Source organism: Moschus berezovskii, chromosome 1 (assembly GCF_049115385.1).
Source record: "Moschus berezovskii isolate FMDL1 chromosome 1, NW_MosBer_1.0, whole genome shotgun sequence".
Classification (NCBI taxonomy): Eukaryota; Metazoa; Chordata; class Mammalia; order Artiodactyla; family Moschidae; genus Moschus; species Moschus berezovskii.
In genome coordinates this window covers 129,502,921-129,527,658 of record NC_142460.1, presented here as the reverse complement: position 1 = coordinate 129,527,658, position 24,738 = coordinate 129,502,921, and the positions used below count along the sequence as shown (strand labels likewise).

At 39.5% G+C, this 24,738-nt stretch overlaps 1 protein-coding gene across 1 annotated transcript in view; it reads left to right on the top strand.

The window, feature by feature from the left end:
• PPM1L (protein phosphatase, Mg2+/Mn2+ dependent 1L) overlaps window positions 1-24,738 on the top strand; it is a 337,315-nt gene that overhangs the window by 94,845 nt on the left and 217,732 nt on the right. The gene's annotated exons all lie outside the window — the stretch shown is intronic.

Here is a 24,738-nt window from a genome sequence, read left to right as displayed (position 1 = left end):
AGTCAGGCTGAGCACCAGGGGAAGCACGACGCAGATGAAGGAAAAACCGTGTTCTGCTTCCGTTTGTGATTGCCATGTTGTATTTAGCCTTGTCTTTGTCCAGTGGGGCTAACTCTTCAGATACTGTAGCATGAGCTATAGACCTGATTGTTTTGACTGTGGTCTATACTTATCTAGTTGTCTGTCTTCTGTCTGGCTGTGTTGGGTCTTAGTTGTGGCACTTGGGCTCCGGAGTGGGCAGGTTCAGTAGTTGCGGCTGGTGGGCTTCATTGCTTTGCATCATGTGGGACCTTAGTTTACCATCCAGGGATGAAACCCTCATCCCCTGCCATTGCAAGGCATATGCTTAACTACTGGACCATCAGGGAAGTCCCTTGACTGGGACATTTTCCAATTAAAGAAAAATACGGTCGAATTCATTTCAATCCTTAAATAGACATTAAAAAACAACAACCTTGTTTTCTAGAGGTAAACGTGGGAAGTGACCAAATTACTTTTTCAGGGGAGGCAGCCATAGTAATAGACCTAACTTTAATATCTTTGATGAGGCCATCCTTAGTAAGGAGATAGAGTTAGAGCAAGAGGTGCCAATAGATATTGAGGTTTATGACACAAAAGGAGTTCCAAATTTTCTGTATTGATGGGGCTTTGGGGGTTAACAGGGAGACTGATTTTGGGAGACCTGTTTTAGAGCTGTGTTTGCATCGTAAACTCACTCTTTTTACTCAAATTTTATGACATAGATCATAAAAATTAACTCAGCTTTCTCATGATTTTCCCTACACTTTAGATAAGATTGCGAAGACAACAATTGTCCATCTGCAGGAATGGACAGAAGAATTTTAGGACTTTCTTTCTTAGTCTGATGCCATTAAAAATGCATTCATCTAATCATTTTATCCCCTGTTTGTGTGCTCAGCAATTTTTTATGATTTGGCTTCCCAAGTGAATCTACCAGAGGGAAGGCAGTGGGTGAGCTCTGCAGATTAGAATGTCGGTGTTTCTGTGAGTACTTATTGTTAATTGTAATTTTTAATTTATTTATTGATTTTTTTCAGTATTGGTTATTTATTTAGGTATTTATTTGTCTGTGCTGGGTCTTAGTTGTGGCCTGTGAGATCTAGTTCCCTGACCAGGGATTGAACCCTGGGCCCCCTTGCATTGGCAGCATGGAGTCTTAACCTGTGGACTCCCAGGGAAGTCCCTTGCTGATTGTAACTGACGTTCTAGGTTTGTGCTTATGACTGTGGTTATACTGTGGATCTGCCAGTGAAGTTCGGAATCTCTCTGGTGTGCTGACAGTCAGTTTTGAATTTGCATAGGTTCTATACTATGGCAAATTTGCCAAAGTAATGAATGTCACTTTGGGAGGTGCTTTGGCAGTTGTTCCCTGTGACACTAAAAGTATAACTTGACTGTATGCATCTTTCTTATTTGAATTTCTTTAGTAGTAGAGATGAAATACTTGAAAGTGAAAGTGAAGTTGCTCAATCGTGTCCGACACTTTGCGGCCCAATAGACTGTAGCCTACCAGACTTCTCCATCTGTGAGATATTCCAGGCAAGAGTACCGGAGTGGGTTGCCATTCCCTTCTCCAGGGGATCTTCCCGACCCAGGGATCGAACACAGATCTCCTGCATTGCAGGGAGATGGTTTATCCTCTAAGCCACCAGGGAAGCCCTAAAGGAAAGGAGGAAAGTGAAGTCGTTCAGTTGTGTCCAGCTCTTTGTGACCCCATGGACTGTAGCCCTACCAGGCTTCTCCGTCCATGGGATTATTCCAGGTAAGAATACTGAAGTGGGTTGCCATTTCCTTCTCCAGGAGATCTTCCCGACCCAGGGATTGAAGCCGGGTCTCCTGCATTATAGGCAGATGCTTTACCGTCTGAGCCACAGGGAAGTCCGAAGTATTAGTAGGATTTCAGATAAGCTATGTTATGACCAGCCTAGATAGCATATTAAAAAGCAGAGACATTACTTTGCCAACCAAGGTCCATCTAGTCAAGGCTATGGTTTTTCCCGTGGTCATGTATGGATGTGAGAGTTGGACTGTGAAGAAAGCTGATTGCCGAAGAATTGATGCTTTGAACTGTGGTGCTGGAGAAGACTCTTGAGAGTTCCTTGGACTGCAAGGAGATCCACCCAGTCAATTCTAGAGGAGATCAATCCTGGGTGTTCATTGGAAGGACTGATGCTAAAGCTGAAACTCCAATACTTTGGCCACCTCATGCAACGAGTTGACTCACTGGAAAAGACTCTGATGCTGGGAGGGATTGGGGGTAGGAGGAGATGGGGACGACAGAGAATGAGGTGGCTGGATGGCATCACCGACTCAAATGACATGAGTTTGAGTGAACTCCGGGAGTTGGTGATGGACAGGGAGGCCTTTCGTGTTGTGGTTCTTGGGGTCGCTAAGAGTCGGACACGACTGAGTGACTGAACTGAACTGAACTGAACTGATGGACATGCTGGCTTAAGTGAACGTAAGTTGTTTTCTCTTAGGAGGACTTTTGCCAGAGCATTTCATCTGCTTTGTTTGGAAAATTATTTATTTATTGAAAGTTAGTTGGTTTACAATGTTGTGTTAGTTTTAGGTGTATAGCAAAGTGATTCAGATATACACATACTATTTCAGATTCTTTTTCCTTATAGGTTATTACAAAATACTGAGTATGGTTCCCTGTGCTATACATATACAGTATGTCCTTGTTGGTTATCTTATTTTACATGCAGTAGTGTATATATATGTTAATCCTTAACTCCTTATTTATGCCCCCTCTTCTTTAGTAACTGCAAGTTTGTTTTCTATGTCTGTGGGTCTGTTTCTGTTTTGTATATAGATTCATTTGTATCATTTTTTTTTTTTTTTAGATTCCACATACCTTTTAAAGAGTGATCTTCAGTAGGAACACCAACTTCATTTGCTAATGATACCTTTAAAATGTTTCCTTTGGCAGTGCCTTTGGAAAACGCTATGTTGCAAAACATGGTGTTAAGCTTGCCCTGATGAGGTATTTCTGGAATCCTCTTGGGTGGAAAACATGGAACAGCTTGAGGACATTTTATTGAATCCCAGTTTGCATCTGGTTCCCTAAGGTCTACCTGAGTGTTCTGGAATCCACAGGAATACCTAGCATGACCATTTACTTACCAGATGGAATTATCCCAGTGTGGACACTGGGGCGGAAATGGAATTTGGCAATGTGGTGTTGGGAATTTGGATCTACATATTGTAAGTCAGTGTGGAGTTCTCAGAGTCCAAGACTTCCTTTATCTGTATATTTCTTCTCCTTATAGCATACTTTCTTAAAAGAGAGCTTGGGAAGTTGCTTGTTAAGGCCTATCCCAGAATTCAGCCGTATTCTCACAGGGAGGACTCAGTGAACACAGTAGTTAACTATTGACGTTATTTTCAGAGGATCAAAGGTCATATTATAGAATAATATGGTTTTATAGACACTCATTTCATTTTCTTTGATTCTAGAATAAGGAAAATGAATGTAGAACTCATATTTCCAAACATGAAATGGTGATTACAGGTACAATTCCTTTGTGTATTCTCAGTGTGTAATGACAACATTGGAAAGAAAATTGATTAGTATTTCTAAAACAGCAGGAAAATTATTTCATGCCCAAAGTTGATTAATCTTTGAATAGGCTTTCTTATAATCCCTTTTTTCCATAGACTGCAGGGTGCAGCACAGTCATATTTTATGTGGAGTCAAGCAGAGAAACTACTTGCTGCGATTAAACTTATTGCTGCTTTTTTCAGCAGGTGCAAATAGCTTTGTCTTCAGTAGTTATCCTTTCCTGGATTGAGAACACATTGGGACTTCTCTAGTTTTATTTTAATTAAAGAAACTGTTGTCCTGTATTATGACGTGTGGAAACAATGAAATATTGACATTTTCTGATGATATGCACTCCCCTCTTTGGCTTACATATAGTAACTTGCTTAGCATCCTGGCATGAATGCTTTAAAATCCTATAAGCTGAAGCTCATGTAACATTAATTTGTTCCTGGTTAGAGGTAATATAAAATATAGTGATAAAGAAGACTGAAGTCTATTCTCTCAGGGAACTTAAGATTTATTTGAGGACTTAAGACATGGAAATAAGATAAAGAAATATTAGTATGAGAGAGTTTATATTGAGCTCCAAATGAGTGGTTTTGAATATTACATAATCTAATTTAGGACTTTAAAGGGAGAGAGACTTTTTATGCATCCTGGTGTGGCTGGTGACGACTCATACAAAAACTGGGCCTTGAGTTGGTCCTTGGAAATAGGAAGGATTCAGCCAGGAGGACAAGGGTAGGAGGGATGATGGCATTACCAAAGGTGGCTGGACTGGAATGTGCCTGCCTTTTCAACAGTGAGTAGACTTGTTTGAATCTAATAGGGGACTAATGAAGAATAATGGGAAATAAAGTTGGAAAGGTAGGTTGAATTCAAATCAGAAAGTGTTTGAATGCCAGACAAAGGAATTTGTACTTTATTTGGTAGAAGGTATATAAATAGTGACACTTGTTGGACAGGAGTAAGTAGAAAATGCAAGAAATAGCTTTGTAGTTCAAGCAGCAGCACACAGCTGTGAACTGTGATGCCTTCTGATGCAGACAGTGGTGAAAATGTGAGCAGGGTCTGGCTTCACTGCTGATGGGGTTGTAGGTTGGGTTGACTGCTTAATTGTCATTCTTCTCTTTATTTTTCCTGTTCTCATTTAATGCTTGTATAAACTCTCTTTTCAGGCTTTTAAAATACATTAATTCAAATTTGACCTTCCTTACTGCATGATAGTTTGAATACCCAGAGCTATTTTCAGTTGTTCCAGATTGTCATGAGTTTGATGTCCAGGTGCCAACTGGAAGGGCCGGACCTGGCCTGTGGAGGATTGTTTTTAAAATCCAATTCTAAATTAAGCATTTCAGGACATGAAAATGAAATGTGGCCTAGTTCTTTCTCACCATTTAAGTAAAAGTATATGTTTTTTTCTTTTCTGCTTAAATATTTGTCTGGATCTTTCAGACTCAAAAGGCATATAACCCAGAGCCAAGAATATGTAGATCCTTCTGCACTCTAATTTTTTTTTCCTAGAGTAGTTTTCAGCTTTCACTATACTTAAAAAGTTATAAAAAGACTTCCTCCAAATATTAGGTAGCAATTCTTTAAAGAGTTTTTTTATTCCTGGGCCTCCTATTTCATATCTCACAAGTTACAGAAATGGAATTTTTTTGAAGTGTGAGCCATTGATGGAAGTTAGACTTTTAAACATCTAAAGTGAAGTTCTAAAGGACACCATCCATATTAGTAGCAGGTGTTGTGATGTGGATATAAGTAGATCATAGTGCAGGCTTTGGAGTCAGAAAAATCTAGTTTTACATCCCCATTCTGCCATTCACTCCCTGGGTGACCTGAGTCTATTACTATTACTACATGTTGTTTTTCTAGTTCCATAGGTAGAACTTAAAGCAGGTTCTTTTCCATCTATATAAATGGATTTCTTCTGAGAATCACAGTGGCAGAGTATGGATAAAAACACAGACTTTTAAGGGCATGTCATCCTAGAATCATTGTGAGACCCATTGGGATACAGACTACCTGGAGAGAGTCTCTGGGTAAAAACAGAATTAAAGGTTATGTCTCCTCAGATTCCAAGCCCTTATCATCTCTGAGCCTCAGCTTCTTCATCTTTAAAATGGGGACTAATACTTACCTTGTAGGGCTATTATGGAGATAAAAATGGATAATTTGTCACAATGTTAGGTTAGGACTAGGCTTCCCTGGTAACTCATCTGGTAAAGAATCCACCTGCAATGTGGGAGACCTGGGTTTGACCCCTGGGTTGGGAAGATCCCCTGGAGAAGCGAACAGCTACTCACCCCAGTGTTTTGGCCTGGAGAATTCAAAAGTCAATCATGAGTGAGCAACTTTCACTCATTCACACTTGGTTAGGACACTCAGTAGAATTGTAGCTGTTGGTATTGTGGTTGGTGGGATTTGGATAGGTTTAATTTAATTACATTAATTTTGGCTTTTAGGTGTGCGACTCTTTTCCACATACTTTATTTCCTTTTCTATTACCCAGTAGTGTGTGGATGTGTTCAGAGGCTAGGGTCTTGAGCTCAGTTCAGTTCAGTTCAGTCGCTCAGTCGTGTTCGACTCTCCACGACCCCATGAATCACAGCATGCCAGGCCTCCCTGCCCATCACCAACTCCCAGAGTTCACTCAAACTCATGTCCACAGAGTCAGTGATGCCATCCAGCCATCTCATTCTCGGTCGTCCCCTTCTCCTCCCGCCCCCAACCCTTCCCAGCATCAGAGTCTTTTCCAGTGAGTCAACTTGTTGCATGAGGTGGCCAAAGTATTGGAGTTTCAGCTTTAGCATCAGTCCTTCCAATGAACACCCAGGATCGATCTCCCTTAGAATGGACTGGTTGGATCTCCTTGTGGTACAAGGGACTCTCAAGAGTCTTCTTCAACACCACAGTTCAAAAGCATCAATTCTTTGGCGATCAGCTTTCTTCACAGTCCAACTCTCACATGCATACATGACCACGGGAAAAACCATAGCCTTGACTAGACGGACCTTGGTTGGCAAAGTAATGTCTCTGCTTTTTAATATATTATCAAGGTTGATCATAACTTTCCTTCCAAGGAGTAAGCGTCTTTTAATTTCATGGCTGCAATCAGCATCAGCAGTGATTTTGGAGCCCAAAAAAATAAAGTCTGACACTGTTTCCACTGTTTCCCCATCTATTTCCCATGAAGTGATGGGACCAGATGCCATGATCTTCATTTTCTGAATGTTGAGCTTCAAGCCAACCTTTTCACTCTCCTCTTTCACTTTCATCAAGAGGCTTTTGAGTTCCTCTTCACTTTCTGCCATAAGGGTAGTGCCATCTGCATATCTGAGATTATTGATATTTCTCCCAGCAATCTTGATTCCAGCTTGTGCTTCTTCCAGCCCAGCGTTCCTCATGATGTACTCTGCATATAAGTTAAATAAGCAGGGTGACAATATACAGCCTTGACACACTCCTTTTCCTATTTGGAACCAGTCTGTTGTTCCATGTCCAGTTCTGACAGTTGCTTCCTGACCTGCATACAGGTTTCTCAAGAGGCAGGTCAGGTGGTCTGGGATTCCCATCTCTTTCAGAATGTTCCACAGTTTATTGTGATCCACACAGTCAAAGGCTTTGGCATAGTCAATGAAGCAGACATAGATGTTTTTCTGGAACTCTCTTGCTTTCTCCATGACCCAGTGGATGTTGGCAATTTTATTTCTGGTGCCTCTGCCTTTTCTAAAACCTGCTTGAACATCTGGGAGTTCACGGTTCACATATTGCTGAAGCCTGGCTTGGAGAATTTTGAGCATGACTTTACTAGCGTGTGAGCTGAGTGCAATTGTGCCGTAGTTTGAGCTAGAAGAAAGAAAAAACGAAAACCCTTAGGAATCAGAGTTGTCTTTTAAGGGAGGGGCCAGGAAACTACCACATAATGCACTTCCATCCCATTGGCTAGAACTTAGTCCCATGGTTATGCCTGGCTGCAGTGGAAGCTGGGAAATGTAGTTTTCTGCCTGCATAGCCATTACTGTGGGAAGAGGGAAGATAAGATTTTGATGGATAGCCAACAGCCTCTGCCAAGGCTCTCAATATGTTCCTGTATCTTAGGCCAGTGTGACCATGGAAATAAGACCAATTGTGATATTTTCCTCATGGACACATAATCATCTTAAATATTCCATAAATGTGTTTTAATTTCACTGATATTCTTATATAGAATATTTTACCCTTAGTTTTTAATCTACTATAAAGCATTTTAACTTTCCAATTAAAGAGGTTAAGATTTTATCTATAATCATTCAGTCTAATGTTATCTTTATTTCTTTTTATAGTAGTGAAGTCTTAGAATTTGGGATATGATCTCAACAGAGCATGCCCTCACAGACTCCATTGACGCACACTTGGAGTTACTTTCTGCTTTGCAGTCGCAGATACTTGTACAGGTCATTACCTCTAGAATTCCAAGGGTCAGACTCAGTAAAATATATGCCACATCACAGTGCTTATATGCCACAACAAATATATGAAAATGATCACATATCTAAAAATATTCTTTCATGTAATGAGATGTGCTATTGCAAAAACTTGCGGACTTTTTCTGTTATTCATCATCCATTTAGGTTTTTCAACCGAGTTTTTAAAAGATTTTTATTTTGAGATAATTGTAGATTCACAGGCAGTTGTATGAAACAATACGGAGATACCCCATATACTCTTCACCCATTTTCTCCCAAAAGTAACATCTTGAATAGCTAGAGTATACTGTCACAATGAGGAAATTGACTTTAATGGAATCCACAAGGCTTATTCAGATTTCATTAGTTTTGCTGCTGCTGCTGCTAAGTCGCTTCAGTCGTGTCCGACTCTGTGCGACCCCATAGACGGCAGCCCACCAGGCTCCGCCGTCCCTGGGATTCTCCAGGCAAGAACACTGGAGTGGGTTGCCATTTCCTTCTCCAATGCGTGAAAGTGAAGTCGCTCAGTCGTGTCTGACTCTTCGCGACCCCATGGACTGAAGCCTCATATGTCCTCATTTGTAAGTGAGTGAGTGTGTGTATATGCATGTGTAATTCTGTGCAGTTTTATCACATGTATAGATTGATTACACCACTGTCAGGATAATACCATTAAAACAAGACTCCTTTTTAGCAGTTACTTCTTTCCTTTCTTTTTCCCCAGTTCCTGGCAACCACCAGTCAGTTCTCAGTCTTTGCCATTTCAAGAATATTATGTAAACGGGACCATACAATATGATATCTTTTTTTTTTTGATAAGCAATCCAGGCCTCAGAACCACTGTTTAAGTCTTAGTCATTTACCACAGAGAGGACAAAGAGCAGCTAATCCTCTAGGCTGTAGATAGCTTCTGTCCTCACAGAGTTGTTTATGAAAATACATAAATCTGATATGCATTAATTTTTTGTTAATTGACATTTTTATTGTGATAATTATACACATAAGGTTTTGAGATTGAATTTTTTCACTTGGTACAATTCCCTTGAGATACATTCAAGTTATGTGTATCCATAGTTCATTCCTGTTTATTGCTGAGTAGTATTCCATGATGTGAATATACTACACTTCATTTAACCAATCACCCTTTGGAGGAACATTTGTACTGTTTTCAGTTTTCAGCTAGTACAAGTAAAGCTGCTATGAACATTTGTGAATATAAATTTTCTTTTCTGTAGGATAAATGTTCAAGAGTGTATTGCTTTGTTGTGTAAGAAGTGTATATTTATTTTTACAGCAAACTGCCATACTCTTTTTCCAGGGTGGCTCTAGCACTTTACATTTCTATAAGAAGAGTAATGCCAGGTAGTGATCTGTCATTGAGATTTTGATTAATGTTTCCTTCGTGAGACTCCTTCTCTCCGTACCCGTGCCCCCATCTGTGTGTGTGTGTTTGTGTGTGTGTGTGTGCATGCACATCTACAATAAGCACATGAAGAAAAGATGGTGTATATTCTTTGGAGAAGTGTCTGTTTAGTTTCTTTGCCATTTTTAAATTGAATTATCCTTTTATTGCTGAGTTGTAAGTGTTCTTTATATATTCTGGGTATAATTAGCTTATCACATCTATGATTTGCAATATTTTTTACTATTCTTTGGGCTGTCTTTCTTTTCACTTTCTTGATGATATCATTTGTAGGACAAAAGTTTTTAATTTCATTGAAGTCCATTGGGGAATATATATATATATATATATATATTTGTCTTATGGGTACTTTTGTTGTTATATCTAAGAATCCATTGCTTGATCCAATGTCACAAATTTACTCCAATGTTTTAAGAGTTTTATATTTTTAATTCTTACATCATATTTAGGTCTGTGGTCCATTTTCGATTAAATTTGGGTATGGTGTAAATATTTCTAACACTTAAAAAATTGTTTTCCAGCTGTATTGAGATATAATTGACGTATAACATTGTGTAAGTTAAAGGTGTCCATGATGATTTGATACACATATGTACTGTGAAACGATTACCCCAATAAGGTTAGTTAACACTTCTATCACCTCACATAATAATCATTTTTCTTTGTAGCCATAACATTCAAGATCTATTCTCAGCAACTTTCAGGTAATACAACATTGGTAACTGCAGTCACCATGCTGTGCCCTAGATCCTCAGAACTTACTTATTGTATTTCTTAAATCTGTGACCCATTTGAGTTAATTTTTGTAAAAAGTGTGTCCAGTTGTGCCAGGACCATTTGTTGAACTCAAATACAAATTTTAGGTTAAATTTTAACTGTCTCATATGCAGTTATACTTCAAGTTAGTTTTCTTTCTGAGAAGGAAATACATCTGAGATGGAATCGTCCAACTATTAGCCTCTAAAGAAAAAGGCTAAATAGGAAGTAGAGGTGTCAAGAAATTAAGATGTCGATGAAGCCCCTCAGTTTTTCCACCTACAAGAGGGAGATAATACTTCTTGTTAAAATATAAAAATAAGGATTAAAATCAGAAACACCAATTTCTTTTTATAAAGGTCCATTTATTTGTAAATACTACTTGACAGTCTTACAAAGGGAATAGCATTTGATAAGATTATCTTCCCATAAAGAAAATGGAAAGCAAATTTCTCCTTGAAGATGAAAACACAGATATTATTTTAAAAGTTCTAAAGTCTTTAAGCTAAAATAATGAACCACAATAAAAAGACTTGACTTTTCATATTTCAAGTCTTTTTGTCTGGAACTTTATTCATCCATGGCTTTAATTAGGTAGTTTCTGAACAGTTGGTGAACATATGGTGAAGTTATACCTCATTAATAGAATATAAATTTTCCATGGGGTTTTGTTGTCTCTTTCTTTGTAGTTATTTTGCTTTAAGACAGACTTCTGTTTTATAAAATTTGGCCTTTTTGTCTTGGGAAACCTCTGAAGATACTTTATATTTGTTTTATATTACTCACTGTCTCTGCAGATTTACAGTCACGCATTAGATACTTTATAACTCATTGTGTTCCTTTAAAAGTTTATATTATTAAGATATTTTTTAAAATGATTATACATAATTATAATAATTATACATTATACATTAAGATAAGCTTTTAAAAGTACAACCTCCTATTACATAGCATAGCTGAATAACTGAAAACTACCATGTAACTGTAGGTGGGTTATCAGTGAAATTGGTTTGTTAGTTATAAAATATATTTGACATTAACAATTGAATAGTGCTTTTGCTATGTTCTTTTTTGCAAAGATTTCTTTATTGGCATGTAATTTTATAATTTGCATACTATAAAATTTATCCTTCTAAAATTTACGATTTAGTGTTTTTAGTGTATCTACAAATGGACATGAGTTTGAGTGTACTCCGGGAGTTGGTGATGGATAGGGAGGCCTGGCGTGCTGTGATTCATGGGGTCGCGGAGAGTCGGACACGACTGAGCGACCGAACTGAACTGAACTGAACAAATCTGTGCAGCCATCACTAGTATCTAATTCTAGAACATCATGATATTATTTGCCAATCTCATATGACTTATTTTCTTTTTTTTGCTAATTTTGTCTGGTTTACTTCAAAATAGATTTGAAGTGGTTTACAAGAACAGGCTTATAACAGGGTTAGTATAAGAGATCAAAAACATTATTTGAATCAGTTCTAATGATGTGGACGAAACTGGAGCCTATTATACAGAGTGAAGTAAGTCAGAAAGAAAAATACCCAATACAGTATGTTAACGCATATATATGGAATTTAGAAAGATGGTAATGATGACCCTATATGCAAAACTGCAAAAGAGATGCAGATATAAAGAATAGACTTCTGGATTCTGTGGGAGAAGGCGAGGGTGGGATGATTTGAGAGAATAGCATTGAAACCTGTATTTTCATATGTGAAATAGATCATTAGTCCAAGTTTGATGCATGAAACATGGCACTCATAGCCGGTGCACTGGGACAACCCTGAGGGATGGGATGGGGAGGGATGAGGGAGGGGGTTTCAGGTTGGGGAACACATGTAAACCCATGGCTGATTCATGTCAGTGTATGGCAAAAACCACTACAATATTGTAAAGTAATTAGCCTCCAATTAAAATAAACTAATTTAAAAAATTAGTGAGAAGGGAGGAATAAATATACTAAAAACTCACACTGAAGCTAATGTAATAATGCTTTTAAGCAAAGTTTAAAGCTCCTTATTAGATAAGTAAGTAACTCTCAGTTGCTCAGTCATGTCCGACTCTCTGCGATCCCATGGACTGTAGCCCACTAGGCTCCTCTGTCCATGGGATTCTACAGGCAAGAATACTGGAGTGGGTTGCCATTCCCTTCTCCAGGGGATCTTCCCGACCCAGGGATCGAACCCAGGTCTCCCACATTGCGGGTAGATCCTTTACTGTCTGAGCTACAGCGAGTGTTTCATATTCTATTAAGGATACAGAATTATATTCCTGAAACCAAGTCACATCACAATCCTTTCCTCTTTAAAACTCCCTCTTGATTCCCACCATCAGAGGTCATGTTTGAAATTATTATATGAGACTCATTCAAGGTCATGTATATTGAAATTGGTGGCTGGGTAGGGGTGTGTGTGTGAAGGCTGTCAATATGGTACATTTGCTTGTAACATCAATTTTACCTAAAAATTTTAGAGGAAAACCAATATTTTATATTAAGTTAAAACATTTCTCAATATAGACAATGTATATAGTGTAGAGAGGCTTCCCAGGTGGCTCAGTCGGTAAAGAATCTGCCTGCAAGGCAGGAGACCTGGGTACGATCCCTGGGTGTGGAAGATCCCTGGAGAAGGGAATGACAACCCACTCCAGTATTCTTGCTGGTATAATTCCATGGACAGAGGAACCTGGAAGACTACAGTCCATGAGGTCACAAGAGTTGGATGTGACTTAGTGACTAAACCACCACCATCACCATATAGTGGAGAATGCAGAATTTGCATGAAATACAGAATAAGACTTCAAATAAATGTTCTTGATCTCAATTTCAAATAAATGTTCTTGATCTCAATTATAAAAGGTCTGATCCCAGGAACCCTTCTACCCTTTCTAGCACATGTTCTCTCTTTGCCACTGGTGTTTCCACTTTGGAAATAATGGTGAAGTTCTGGCATACCAAACAAAACACATGCACAAACCAAACAACCCAGCAACCCCCTAAACCCTACCCCCAAATCCTTCAGTTCAGTTCAGTCGCTCAGTCGTGTCCGACTCTCCGCGACCCCATGAATCACAGCATGCCAGGCCTCCCTGTCCATCACCAACTCCCGGAGTACACTCAAACTCATGTCCACAGAGTCGGTGATGCCATCCAACCATCTCATTCTCTGTCGTCCCCTTCTCCTCCCGCCCCCAACCTTTCCCAGCATCAGAGTCTTTTCCAGTGAATCAACTCATCGCATGAGGTGGCCAAAGTATTGCAGCTTCAGCTTTAGCATCAGTCCCTCCAATGAACATCCAGGATTGATCTCCTCTAGAATGGACTGGTTGGATCTCCTTACAATATAAGGGACTCTCAAGAGTCTTCTGCAGCACCACAGTTCAAAAGCATCAATTCTTCGGCGATCAGCTTTCTTCACAGTCCAACTCTCACATCCATACATGACCACGGGAAAAACCATTGCCTTGACTAGATGGACCTTGGTTGGCAAAGTAATGTTGGTATAAAAATCTGCTGAATTTCTCATAAATGCGGACCAGTCGGTGTTCAGTCCTTTCCAGATTCTTTCTGCCTGGAACGTTCCCACTGTCCACCCCACCTGACCCTTCCTGTCTCCCCCATCCGCTCCCCTTCCTTCATTCTGAGTTCCTGTGTAACTTCTGTCCAGGTGTCCCCTCGTGCTGTGTTCTCCAGGTACTTTCTTCCTGCATCTGTTGCTGTAATTAGCACAGTGTATCGCCGTGGAGTCTCAAGCAGTCTGGTTAAGTCATGTGGGTTGATAATGGACGTATGTCTCTGTAACTGTAGACTCTCAAAGGCAGGGCTCATCTTTTATTCATCTTTATATCCTGGTGCATTGTATGGGTTCTGACACATAGTAGATATTTACTGAATGTTTTCTTGCATTAATGAATGAGGTGACCATCATTTATGGAGCATAGTAGTGCAGATAATTCTGCTTGGGGGCCTTGGTAAATGTTTGCAAAAATTTCAGGGTAAATGGAGTTTTTGTATATTTTATTCCCTCTTCATTGTGCTGCAGTTAGGCTTCTAGCACGTCACAGAGTACTGAAATTGCTCTTGCCAGGCCAACAGTGACCCAGTTTCCAAATCCAGTGTGTCTTTCCCCCTCGTTGCTGTTTCTCTAGAGCTGTCTGCTGTGTTTGATGCTATTGTAACTTCTCCACTTTGTAGCTCTTTATTCTTCTTGTGGAACAGTGTGCTCTCCCGCATCTCCTTATGTCAGCCGTCATATCCCCACAGGCTCCTCTTCCTCTGTCTGCATCTTAAGTTTTTGGTGCTGTCCCCAGGTTGTGTCTTTGGCCCCTGCCTTTTGGTGTGCACACTGGAGCATGTCGGTCACACTCCCTGATTCTGTTTTCTGACCATAATCCTCAGATTGGGGTCTTGAGTGGGCAGCCTTCTAATCTTGGCACCTCTCTCCTTGATATTGCCCTGGGATAGTCCCAGGCTTCACAGATCCTACATATTCAAAGTGAAATTCCCATTCTTTCCTGCTGAATTCATTCTTCTCCTGTATCACTCTCCACCATTTGTTGAAACCACATCCACTCAGTTACGGAAGCTAGAAATCTAGCTCTCCTCCAAGATCCTTCTTCGGTGGTGATCCCTTTCAAATTGCCCATGAAGACCTCTGTTTCATTCCCAGAAATTTTACAGATTAATTGCATTATTCCAGAACTACTGTCTTCTCTCTGCAGCACTGCTGTAGAGTAGTTAGTGCCTCTGGGGAGTGGGGAAATTTATACTCCCCAGTCCAGTGACATTTTTTGTCAGATTCAAGACTTATCAATTATATGGGCAGATATTAAACATGCCCATATTTCTGAGATCACGCTATACTTTTTTCCTCCTCACTTCTCCATGCACTATTTCATGATTTCCTGGCTGGCGTGGACTGCCCTAGAATTCTCTGGGCTGCCCTAGACCTAGAAAGACTCTCATCTTTTCCAGAGCCATGTTTCCTGTCCAGTAGGGATGTTCTCAACACCTTCTCTTGTTTTTGGCATACCCTGTATTTGAGTGGCAGGCAGGCAGGCAGAGGCCTCTGGTATGTCCAGGAGACCTGCAATTTTAATTTGTCCCAGATCTTGGGCTGGAATTGGTGTTACGTGAAAGTCACTCAGTCATGTCCGACTCTTTGTGACCTCATGGACTATACAGTCCATGGAATTCTCCAGGCCAGAATACTGGAGTGGGCAGCCTTTCCCTTCTCCAGGGGATCTTCCCAACCCAGGAATTGAACCCAGGTCTCCCACATTGCAGGCAGATTCTTTACTAGCTGAGCCACAAGGGAAGCCCAAGATACAGGGGTATGTAGCCTATCCCTTCTCTAGTGGATCTTCCCAACCCAAGAATCGAACCAGAGTCTCCTGCATTGCAGGCAGATTCTTTACCAACTGAGCTATCAGGGAATTGGGGATAGTTTCAATTTTTTTTTTTCCCCTGTGCCGTTCTGGGAAAAGGACTGCTTAGGTGGCCCTCAGTCTGTAACACCATGTCATGTCTTCATTGCCAAATCCACAGGAGGAGGGAGCTTACTACAGTTTAAGGAGGGTTGCTCTTTGTCTTTATTCTATTTATGATTTGTTATTGGAGCATAGTTGCTTTACACTGCTGTGTCAGTTTCTGTGTACGGTAAAGCGAGTCAGCCATATACAGACATATGTCCTCTCCTCTTTTGGATTTCAGGAAGGTTGTGTTTTGGTCGTCGTTCTCTCTTTGTCCTTCCCCATACTTGTCAGAGAGCAGTTTCTTTCCCCAGTCATTCCCGCGGGGGTTTCTGTATCTCCTCAGTCCCCTCCTCCTCAGTCCCCGCTCCTCAGGGGACATCCTTGTAAAATGCCCTGCTACACATTATTTTATTCTCCTTCTTCCATCATGAAGGATTTGAAATATTGCACAGCTGTAAGACCTGAGAGATGTTAAATTTCTCTGATCTTGTAGGCAGAATTTTTTTTTTTTTAATAGAATGGGATAATGGAATCTTGTTTAGAAAATCAGAGGTGTAGCCCCTTCCATCAGAGATGATTAAAAATTAAAGATAGTATCTACTTCTGATTAATTTGTATTTACTTAAGTAGATGTGTTTTTGATTGGCTGTTATCTAGGGCGACTGAGCGACTGAACTGAACTGATCATCTAGGGTTATAAAAGGCATCAAAGCAGGGACTATTTCTTTTCTTTGAAAAGCTAAGGTGTGTGTCCAAGCACGAGGCCAAACTATTTGAAAATCATCAATTCAGATGCCTTTTTTTTTTTTTTAAGAGGCAAATTACCTCTGCCAGTAGATTCCATGGCTGCTTGGCAGGGGTAATTTGCTTCAGCACAATGCTTTCCAAGTTGAGGTAAATTGTTCCTTTTAGGAAGTTAGATATTCCTGGAAGAGGTACATACTTCGTCTTTGAGTAAAAGAGTTTATTAAAATATTAAACGCATTTGTTGAACATCTAATATGAAACTTTTTAAGAAACATTTTTGTAATTGAAGTATAGTTGATTTACACTATTGTGTTGGCTTCAGTCGTTCACCATACCTATTCAGTTATTCTTTTCTGCTTAAATTCCATTATAGGCATTGCACAATATTAGATATAATTCCCTGCGAAAGTAAAACTGTTAGTTGCCCAGTCGTGTCTGACTTTTTGGAACCCTCGAACTGTAGTCTGCCAGACTCCTCTGTTCATGGCATTCTCTAGGCAAGAATACTGTAGTCGGTTGCCATTCCCTTCTCCAGGGCATATTCCCGACCAAGGGATCAAACCCGGGTCTCGTTGCAGGCAGATGCTTTTACCATCTGAGCCACTTAAAATCCTTGTTGCTTATCTAGTCTATGTATAGTAACTTGCATCTGTTAATCCCATACTCCTGATTCATCCCTCTCTCCCTCCGCTTTAGTGACCATAAATATGTTTTCTATATCTGTGAGTCAGTTTCTGTTTTATATATAGATTCATTTTTAGTATAGTTTAGATCCCACATGTAAATGATATTGTATAGTATTTGTCTTTCTCTGTCTGATTTACTGTATTAAGCATAATATTCTATAGATAGATAACGTGAGGCTTTGATGGGAGAAGAAAAGATCAAAATTTTAGAGAACAGAAGTTTTTATAAAGGGGATATTTTTAATTAAGTGCTTAGTAGGACACTAGTTGGGGCTTCCCAGGTAGCTCAGTGGTACAGAATCCGCCTGGCAATGCAGGAGATGTGGGTTTGATCCCTGAGTTGGGAAGAGCCCCTGGAGAAGGGAATAGCAGCTCACTTCAGTATTCTTGCCTGGGAAATCCCCTGGACAGAGGAGCCTGGTGGCCTACAGTCCATGGGATAACAAAAGAGTCAGATACGACTTAGTCACTGAATAGCAACCACAACAAGGACATTAGTTAGCTAGAGGGAAAGATCAGATACTCAGGGAATGGAAAGAGGAAACCAGGAAAGGGGCAGGAAGGTGGGAAAGATACCCTGCCATTATTCCTTACAGGGAGTCTTGCTGGAGCCTGTGTTTTCTGAGCAAAGACCTCTGTTCTCTGACAAGTATTAGCTCTGGTTTTGCTCTTCATAGAAAGCAATGAGTTCATTGTTGGTTTTGCCATCATGTCACTTCCCCCCTCAAGGGATGGATAATTAGAACTCTCTGATGAAGAAAAGGTCCTATAGTCTGTTTTATAGATAATCATTTTCTGAACCATCAAGTGAAATTCAGCTTTAATCTTTGGGGCAAATGAAGATTAGTTAGGATGTATTAAACTCTGTGAGCCTAATGTTCATGACAAGTGTTTCATAAAGGAAGATGCTGTCTGTTATCACTCCTCAGAAGGAAACTGTTGATAAGAAACCATTCTGAGAAGTAAGATTTATGGCAGCATCAGGAGCTAGAGAGCCTGGGGCATCTGAACCTCCAGGACAATCAAGGGCAAATGGGACAAGTAGATTTTTCTTGTGCAGTCTTCTGTGTTACGAAAAAAAAAAAAAAGTATTTGTGTAGTCTTCTTCTGCAAAGCAATTAAGGAAGATATTTAATTTTAAAAAGCCCACTCTATTTTAATGAAGCATGTTAATTCATGATGTAGACAGTTCAATGACAAGGGATACCAGTGAGAAGGCTTCCCCCGATTGTTGTCTTATTATTTCTGCCCCCTCAAATAAAACCCTTACATATGAGTAATCTATTGATTCAGAATTTAGAGGGTTGGTTATTTTTCTTGACCTTGTTCATCCAATGAAGCATATGACCCGAATGTGAAAAATCAGACCCCTTATCTTATCCTGCAAAAAACCCAGCTCATCTCCTTTGAACGAATTATTCGGAAGGATCCCAACTTTTTGCTGATTCTCAGTCAACAACTATGCTTTTAATATTGTACTTCTCCAGTTGTATTCTGTGAATAATTAGGTACTTCAGGTGGTTTATTATAGAATTTAAGCCTTTGCTCAGAAAATACAGGCTCCAGCAAGGAGTTGGTGATGGACAGGGAGGCCTGGCGTGCTGCAGTTCATAGGGTCGCAAAAAGTCAGACACGACTGATCAGCTGAACTGAACTGAACGGAGCAAGGCTCACTGTGAGGAATAATGGCAGGGTATCCTTCCTACCTTCCTGCCCCTTTCCTGGCTTCTTCTCTCTCCATTCCCCAAGTATCTGATCTTTCCCTCTAGCTAAGTGATGTCCTTATTATGGTGGTTGTTTAGTCACTAAGTCATATCTGACTTTTGTTATCCCATGGACTGTAGCCCACCAGGCTTCTCTGTCCAGGGGATTTCTGAGGCCAGAATAATGGCGTGAGTTGCCATTTCCGTCTTCAGGGCATCTCTCCCAACCCAGGGATCAAACCTGCATCTCATGCATTGGTAGGTGGATTCTTTACCAGCCACCTGGGAAGCCCCAACTAATGTACTACTAAGCACTTAATCCAAGATATCCACTTTATAAAAGGTCCAGTTTTCTAAAATTTTGATCTTTTCTTCTCCCATCAAAGCTTCATGTTATTGACGTATAGAATATTATGCTTAATACTCAGACAGAGAAAGACAAATACTATGTGATACCATTTACGTGTGGGATCTAAACTATACTACTAATGAATCTATGTACAAAACAGAAACTGACTCACAGACGTAGAAAACAAACTTATCGTCACCAAAGTGGAGGGAGAGAGGGACGAATCAGGAGTATGGAATTAACAGATGCAAGTTGCAATACATAAAATAGATAAGCAACAGGGATTTACTGTGTAGCACAGGGAATTATGTTTAATATCGTGTAATTCCTATAATGGAATAAAAGCAGAAAAAAATAACTGAATCAATATGCTGCACATCTGAAGCAAACCCTAGTGTGAATCAACTATAATTCAATTATGTTAGTTTCCTGTGGCTGCTGTTCCCAAATTACCTTAAAGTTGATGACTTAAAACAATAGGAATCCATTCTCTCACTGTTCTGGAGACCAGAGGTCTGAAATCAAGGTGTTGGCACGGCAGTGGTCCCTGTGAAAGATCCAGAGGTCCATCCTTTACTTGCCTTTTCAGCAAGCTCCCGCCATTCCCTGGCTTGTGGCTACATCAGTCCAGTCTCTGCCGCCATGGTCATATTACCTCCTCTGAAAATCCCCTCTGATTGCATTTAGTGCCCACCCTCACGATCCACCCTCTTCTCAAAATCGTTAATCATACATTTTGGTTATAAGGTAAAAGTCACATATTCTCAGGGTTAAGACATGGACATATCTTTTTTCCCGGGGGGGCATCACTCAAAGAAAGTACTTTGTTCTTTCTATGAACTCATGGTTGCCCCAGGGAAGGATAGGGAGAAGGGATAGTTAGGGAGTTTGGGATGGACATGTACATCCTGCTATATTTAAAATTGGTAACCAACAAGGACCTACTGTATAGCACATGGAACTCTGCTCAATGTTATATAGCAGCCTGGATGGGAGGGGAGTTTGGGGGAGAATGGATACATGTATGTGTATAGCTGAATCCCTTTACTGTTTACGTGAAACTATCACAACATTGTCAATAGGCTTTTGTTGTTGTTAGTTGCTGACTCGTGTCGGACTCTTTGTGATCCCATGGACTATGGCCCACCAGGCTTCTCTGTTCATGGAATTCTCCAGGCAAGAATATTGGAGTAGGTAGCCTTTCCCTTCTTCAGGGGATCTTCCTGGCCAAGGGATCAAACCCAGGTCTCCTGCATTGCAGGCAGATTCTTTACCATCTGAACCACCAGGGAAGTCCCAGTATAAAATTAAAAGTTTTGTTTTTTCTTAGAAAAAATGCTTTTTTCTTTCTTATTGGTCTGTAAGATTTGGAATATTCAATATACCTATTCTACCTATACTTGGAATGTACCATCATGATCTTTCTAAATCTTGAGGTTCAGGTAGAGATCAAAATGTGCACTTTTTACCTTTCCCAGTAAATCAACCTAGATTTAATTTTTCATGCTGTAGATCATACTAGTGAAATTAAAAATAGAAAATATGCAAAGGAAAATAATCCTGGTATCATTATATTTGATCTTGGTCAACTCTACAAGTATGACAATATTAAAATCATTAAAATATTTAAAATCATCCTTACCACCATTTATACACCTGGAAAATATTGGGTGATAAAGGGTACATTTGGGTTATGTTGAGTGAGTGTTGAGAATAATTTATTTTGGATTGAAATTTTGTCAATAATTTATAAGGTGCATAAACGATGATCAAGTTATTAGTATATTTTGATACAAAGTATTAATATTTGTGAAACTAAAGATAGTTTGTACTAGATTTGTTTCCAATTTAATTCATTTTTGACAGATGCCCACAAAATGCTTCTCCTTTTCATAGTTCTCAGAAAGAAGAGAACATGTAATGTTAAACCTTAATTAACTCCTCTGCCTGAGCCTGGGCTTTTCCAACACATACAGCCATTTATAATTGCAATCCACATATATCAGTTGCTGACAACAGTGTCAAGTTAGTGTGCACCCAACTAGTAAGTTTTATTGAATTTTCAGGTGATCTTGGCATGCTAGGCAGGCAATGCCAAGTTGATTGGAGAGATCTGTCTTTTAGACTGTAGAAATGTCTGAGACGTGTAAACCAGAGAGATATCTTAACCCTCATTATGTGGTTCAGTTAATTTAAAAATGAAAACAGGGGAAAGAATTGCCCTATTGCCCTTGTTTACCTGAAGTTTGGGGAACTCATCTGAAGGAGCCAGAACCAGTTAGTATATCTCTGGGGCCTGATCTTATGCTCTTGTCTGAGTGGTGTTTTTCCAGTCCTTTTATATAGGCGTAAGTGTACAAGGTAAAGATATTTTTAGGATGAACCTGTCTGGGTGCCACAGAGGACATTTGTAGGGAGCAGTGGAAGGTAAGGCTGGAGCCATTCTTCGAAGTCTGATCAAGGAAAGCCTTGGATACTAGGCTTAGAAATGTGGATTTTCTTCTTTTTCTAATCCTTTTCCTCTTCATGTGATCTCTTCCTCCATATATTTTTCCTCTTAGACAATAGTAGATTTACTTAGACTATTTTTGTAGTTGATTTTTCAGTAGTTTTTTCCTTTCTATAATTTTAAACAAATTTCTGAAACTCCTTTCCAAGAGTGTATTTTGATATTTGATTCTGAATTCCATTTTTTTTTTTTTGCCAAAAGAAACAAAGAAGCCCTGAACTTTGGATTTTGAAGGTTTTAACACTTGAAAAAAGAAAGAGGTCAATGTTCTTCATGTTATGTTATGCTTCTTTTTAAGAAAGCCCTTTTGTTTCCAGACAAAATACGGAAATTTTGCTTCCAAAAGGTCACGATTTCTTCTAATTAAAATTCTCACAGTGTGGGCCCTGAAATTTGTACTGTCATAACTCTTAAATGTACTTTTCATTAAATTCAACACATTTGATCTTTTGCCTTAACAATGATTAGGTCTTAAACCATTATTCAGAAAAATCACAATTTGGAATTAAAAAAAAAAGAAAAAGCAGAACCCCAATTTTGACATACAGCTAAAATTGTTTTACTTGTATTTCTGGTTAGATCATCAAGGGTAGACTCTGTGATCAGTATAAGTTAATTGGCTACCTTAAAAATATAATGCAAATAACTGGTCATCTCTTGTCTTGCAACTGGGACCATATTGTTTTCTGAACTTCATATGTGTAAAAGTCCTTTTTTGTGTAGACACCATTTATATTTTATTTGTTTGTTCTTTCTTGTACTGTGTCTTGTGCTGTGCTCAGACGCTTAGTCATGTTGACACTTTTTGACCCCATGGACTGTAGCTAGGCTACTCTGTCCATGGGATTCTCCTGGCAAGAATACTGGAATGGGTTGTTATGCTCTCCTCCCAGGGATCTTCCCAACCCAGGGATCGAACCCATGCCTCTTACATCTCCAGCATTGGCAGGTGAATTCTTTACTACCAGCGCCACCTGGGAAACCCATATGGAGTATCTATTCTGTGCCAGTCCTGTGAACTTGCTCTTAAAGAGGCTTGTGGGAGAGGAAGGCATATAAACTAATTATTACAGCCCAAAATAATAAATGTTGTTATAGTGATAAGACAAAGTCCTCCTTGTGGCTTAAACTCTCTAACCCACATTTCCCAACTGATTATTTATGAATCTTTATCTGTGGATCTTTTCTCCTTGTCTCTCAACCTTTTTTTGGATACACACATAGAGAGACTGCTTGCTTATTCTTTTCTGCTCCAGGTTTCCTCATTTTAGGTGTGAAAGCCTTTTCCTATATCTCCTTTTCTTCTTTTTGGTAGCACTCTCTAATATCCTGGCTCTGCCTTTAAGTGTTAACAGAAAAAAATAATGTGTCTCATTATTTTGGAAGCATTTAGGGTGTTGCAGAGCCTACAGTCCTGGAAGGAAAATTATCCATATTATATAATGTGAACTATTTTTAGAATATGGAACCAGATACATATGTATAAGCGCACACACGCACACACATGTATATGCGATTAAGTAAAGCAGCGCCTCCCTTTTAGGACAAATAACTTTCAAAGCAGCTTCATGTGTAATGATTCATAGTGGAGCCTTAGCTCGTTATTTTTATGTTTGTTTTTTAAAATGAAAGGGAATATATTACCCTTAAAGGTAAATCTCTACCCTTATTTCATATTAGTTACATTTTGAGTGAAAATACAGTTTTAAGAAAGTGTTTGCTAAACAGTGCAGCACAGGTAAATAAAATCCAAGATCGTCTATGTAGATGGTATTGTGTGTGTGTGTGTACCTGTGTTAGTCACTCAGTCGTGTCTGACTCTTCGTGACCCTGTGGACTAGCCTGCCAGGCTCCCCTGTCCATGGGATTCTCCAGGCAAGAATACTGGAATGGGTTGCTATGCCCTTCTCCAGGGGTAGGTGGTATTAATTCTGTTTAAATTCTGAATGAATTACTGAGTGAAGGAGAGCCCTAACCTTCTGACCTTGGGCACTTCAGTTTTCTCATCTTTAATAAGGGGTTAGTGTAGTAGACATTTGTTTGTTCTGCTCAGCTTCCATTCCTCACTGTCCTTAAGGAGTTGCTGCTTTCTCAGATTGAATCCTCATTGTTCAGATGATTCCAGTCCAGCCCAGTCCCTTTTATCCAGAGATGCGCATGGGACCCAGTCCAGCCAAATACCTGCTGCCTCCTCCCATCACTGTGGATGGACAGAGTTGACAGGCAACCCAGGCTGGAGGAATCAGAAGTCAACTTCTGGGCTTTGTCTTGCACCATTGAGAAGTTTACTTTTCAATAAGATCCCTAAGTTAAGTAGAATGGAAGGCTGGAATTGTGGGAAAGCTCCACAGGAGGAGCACTAGAGATGGAAATTCTATTGAGGAAAGCAGATCCAGGATATACCTGGAGCTACTATTGCCTTTTTAGATATTTGACCAATAAAGGGTTTTTGTTGTTGCTTTAAAATCAGTTTGAATTGTCCTTTCTTCTGCCACATGCAAACGGCAGGGTCCAGGCTAATTCATTTGGGTTAGTTAACCTCCACGGCCTTTCCATTTCAATGTTCTATGATTTTCTGCCTTCCTGTATCATATGCAAGTTAGATTACTTTCATTGATAGAGGTTAGGCAAGAAAATTCTCAGAAGTAATTTCTCCATTCTGAGAACTATAAGTGGAAGGTCAAGAGTAGCTGTTCTACATTTTGATCTTATTTTTTTTAATTAAATTTATCTAGATTTTGATCTTATTTATCTCAATTTATAACATACTTGACCTTCTATGACTCTTACCCTCCCTTGGTCCAGTTGTATGGTTGTATGATTCTTTTTCAAGTTGTATGCTTCTTTTCAACAAGCAAATGAAAAAGAAAAGTAAAACTCTGCTTGATGTGAGAAATTATCCCTTTCTGAATCACATTCACAATTGATCCCTTTCTGAGTCTCCCCACCCTTAGGATAATATGTGCATTTTGTGATGATGACTTTTTAAGAATACTACATAAGAATGGAGAAAAAGAGAACACTGTGGCATGCGTGAAAATTTATAAACATTTATGAGAGGGTTCATG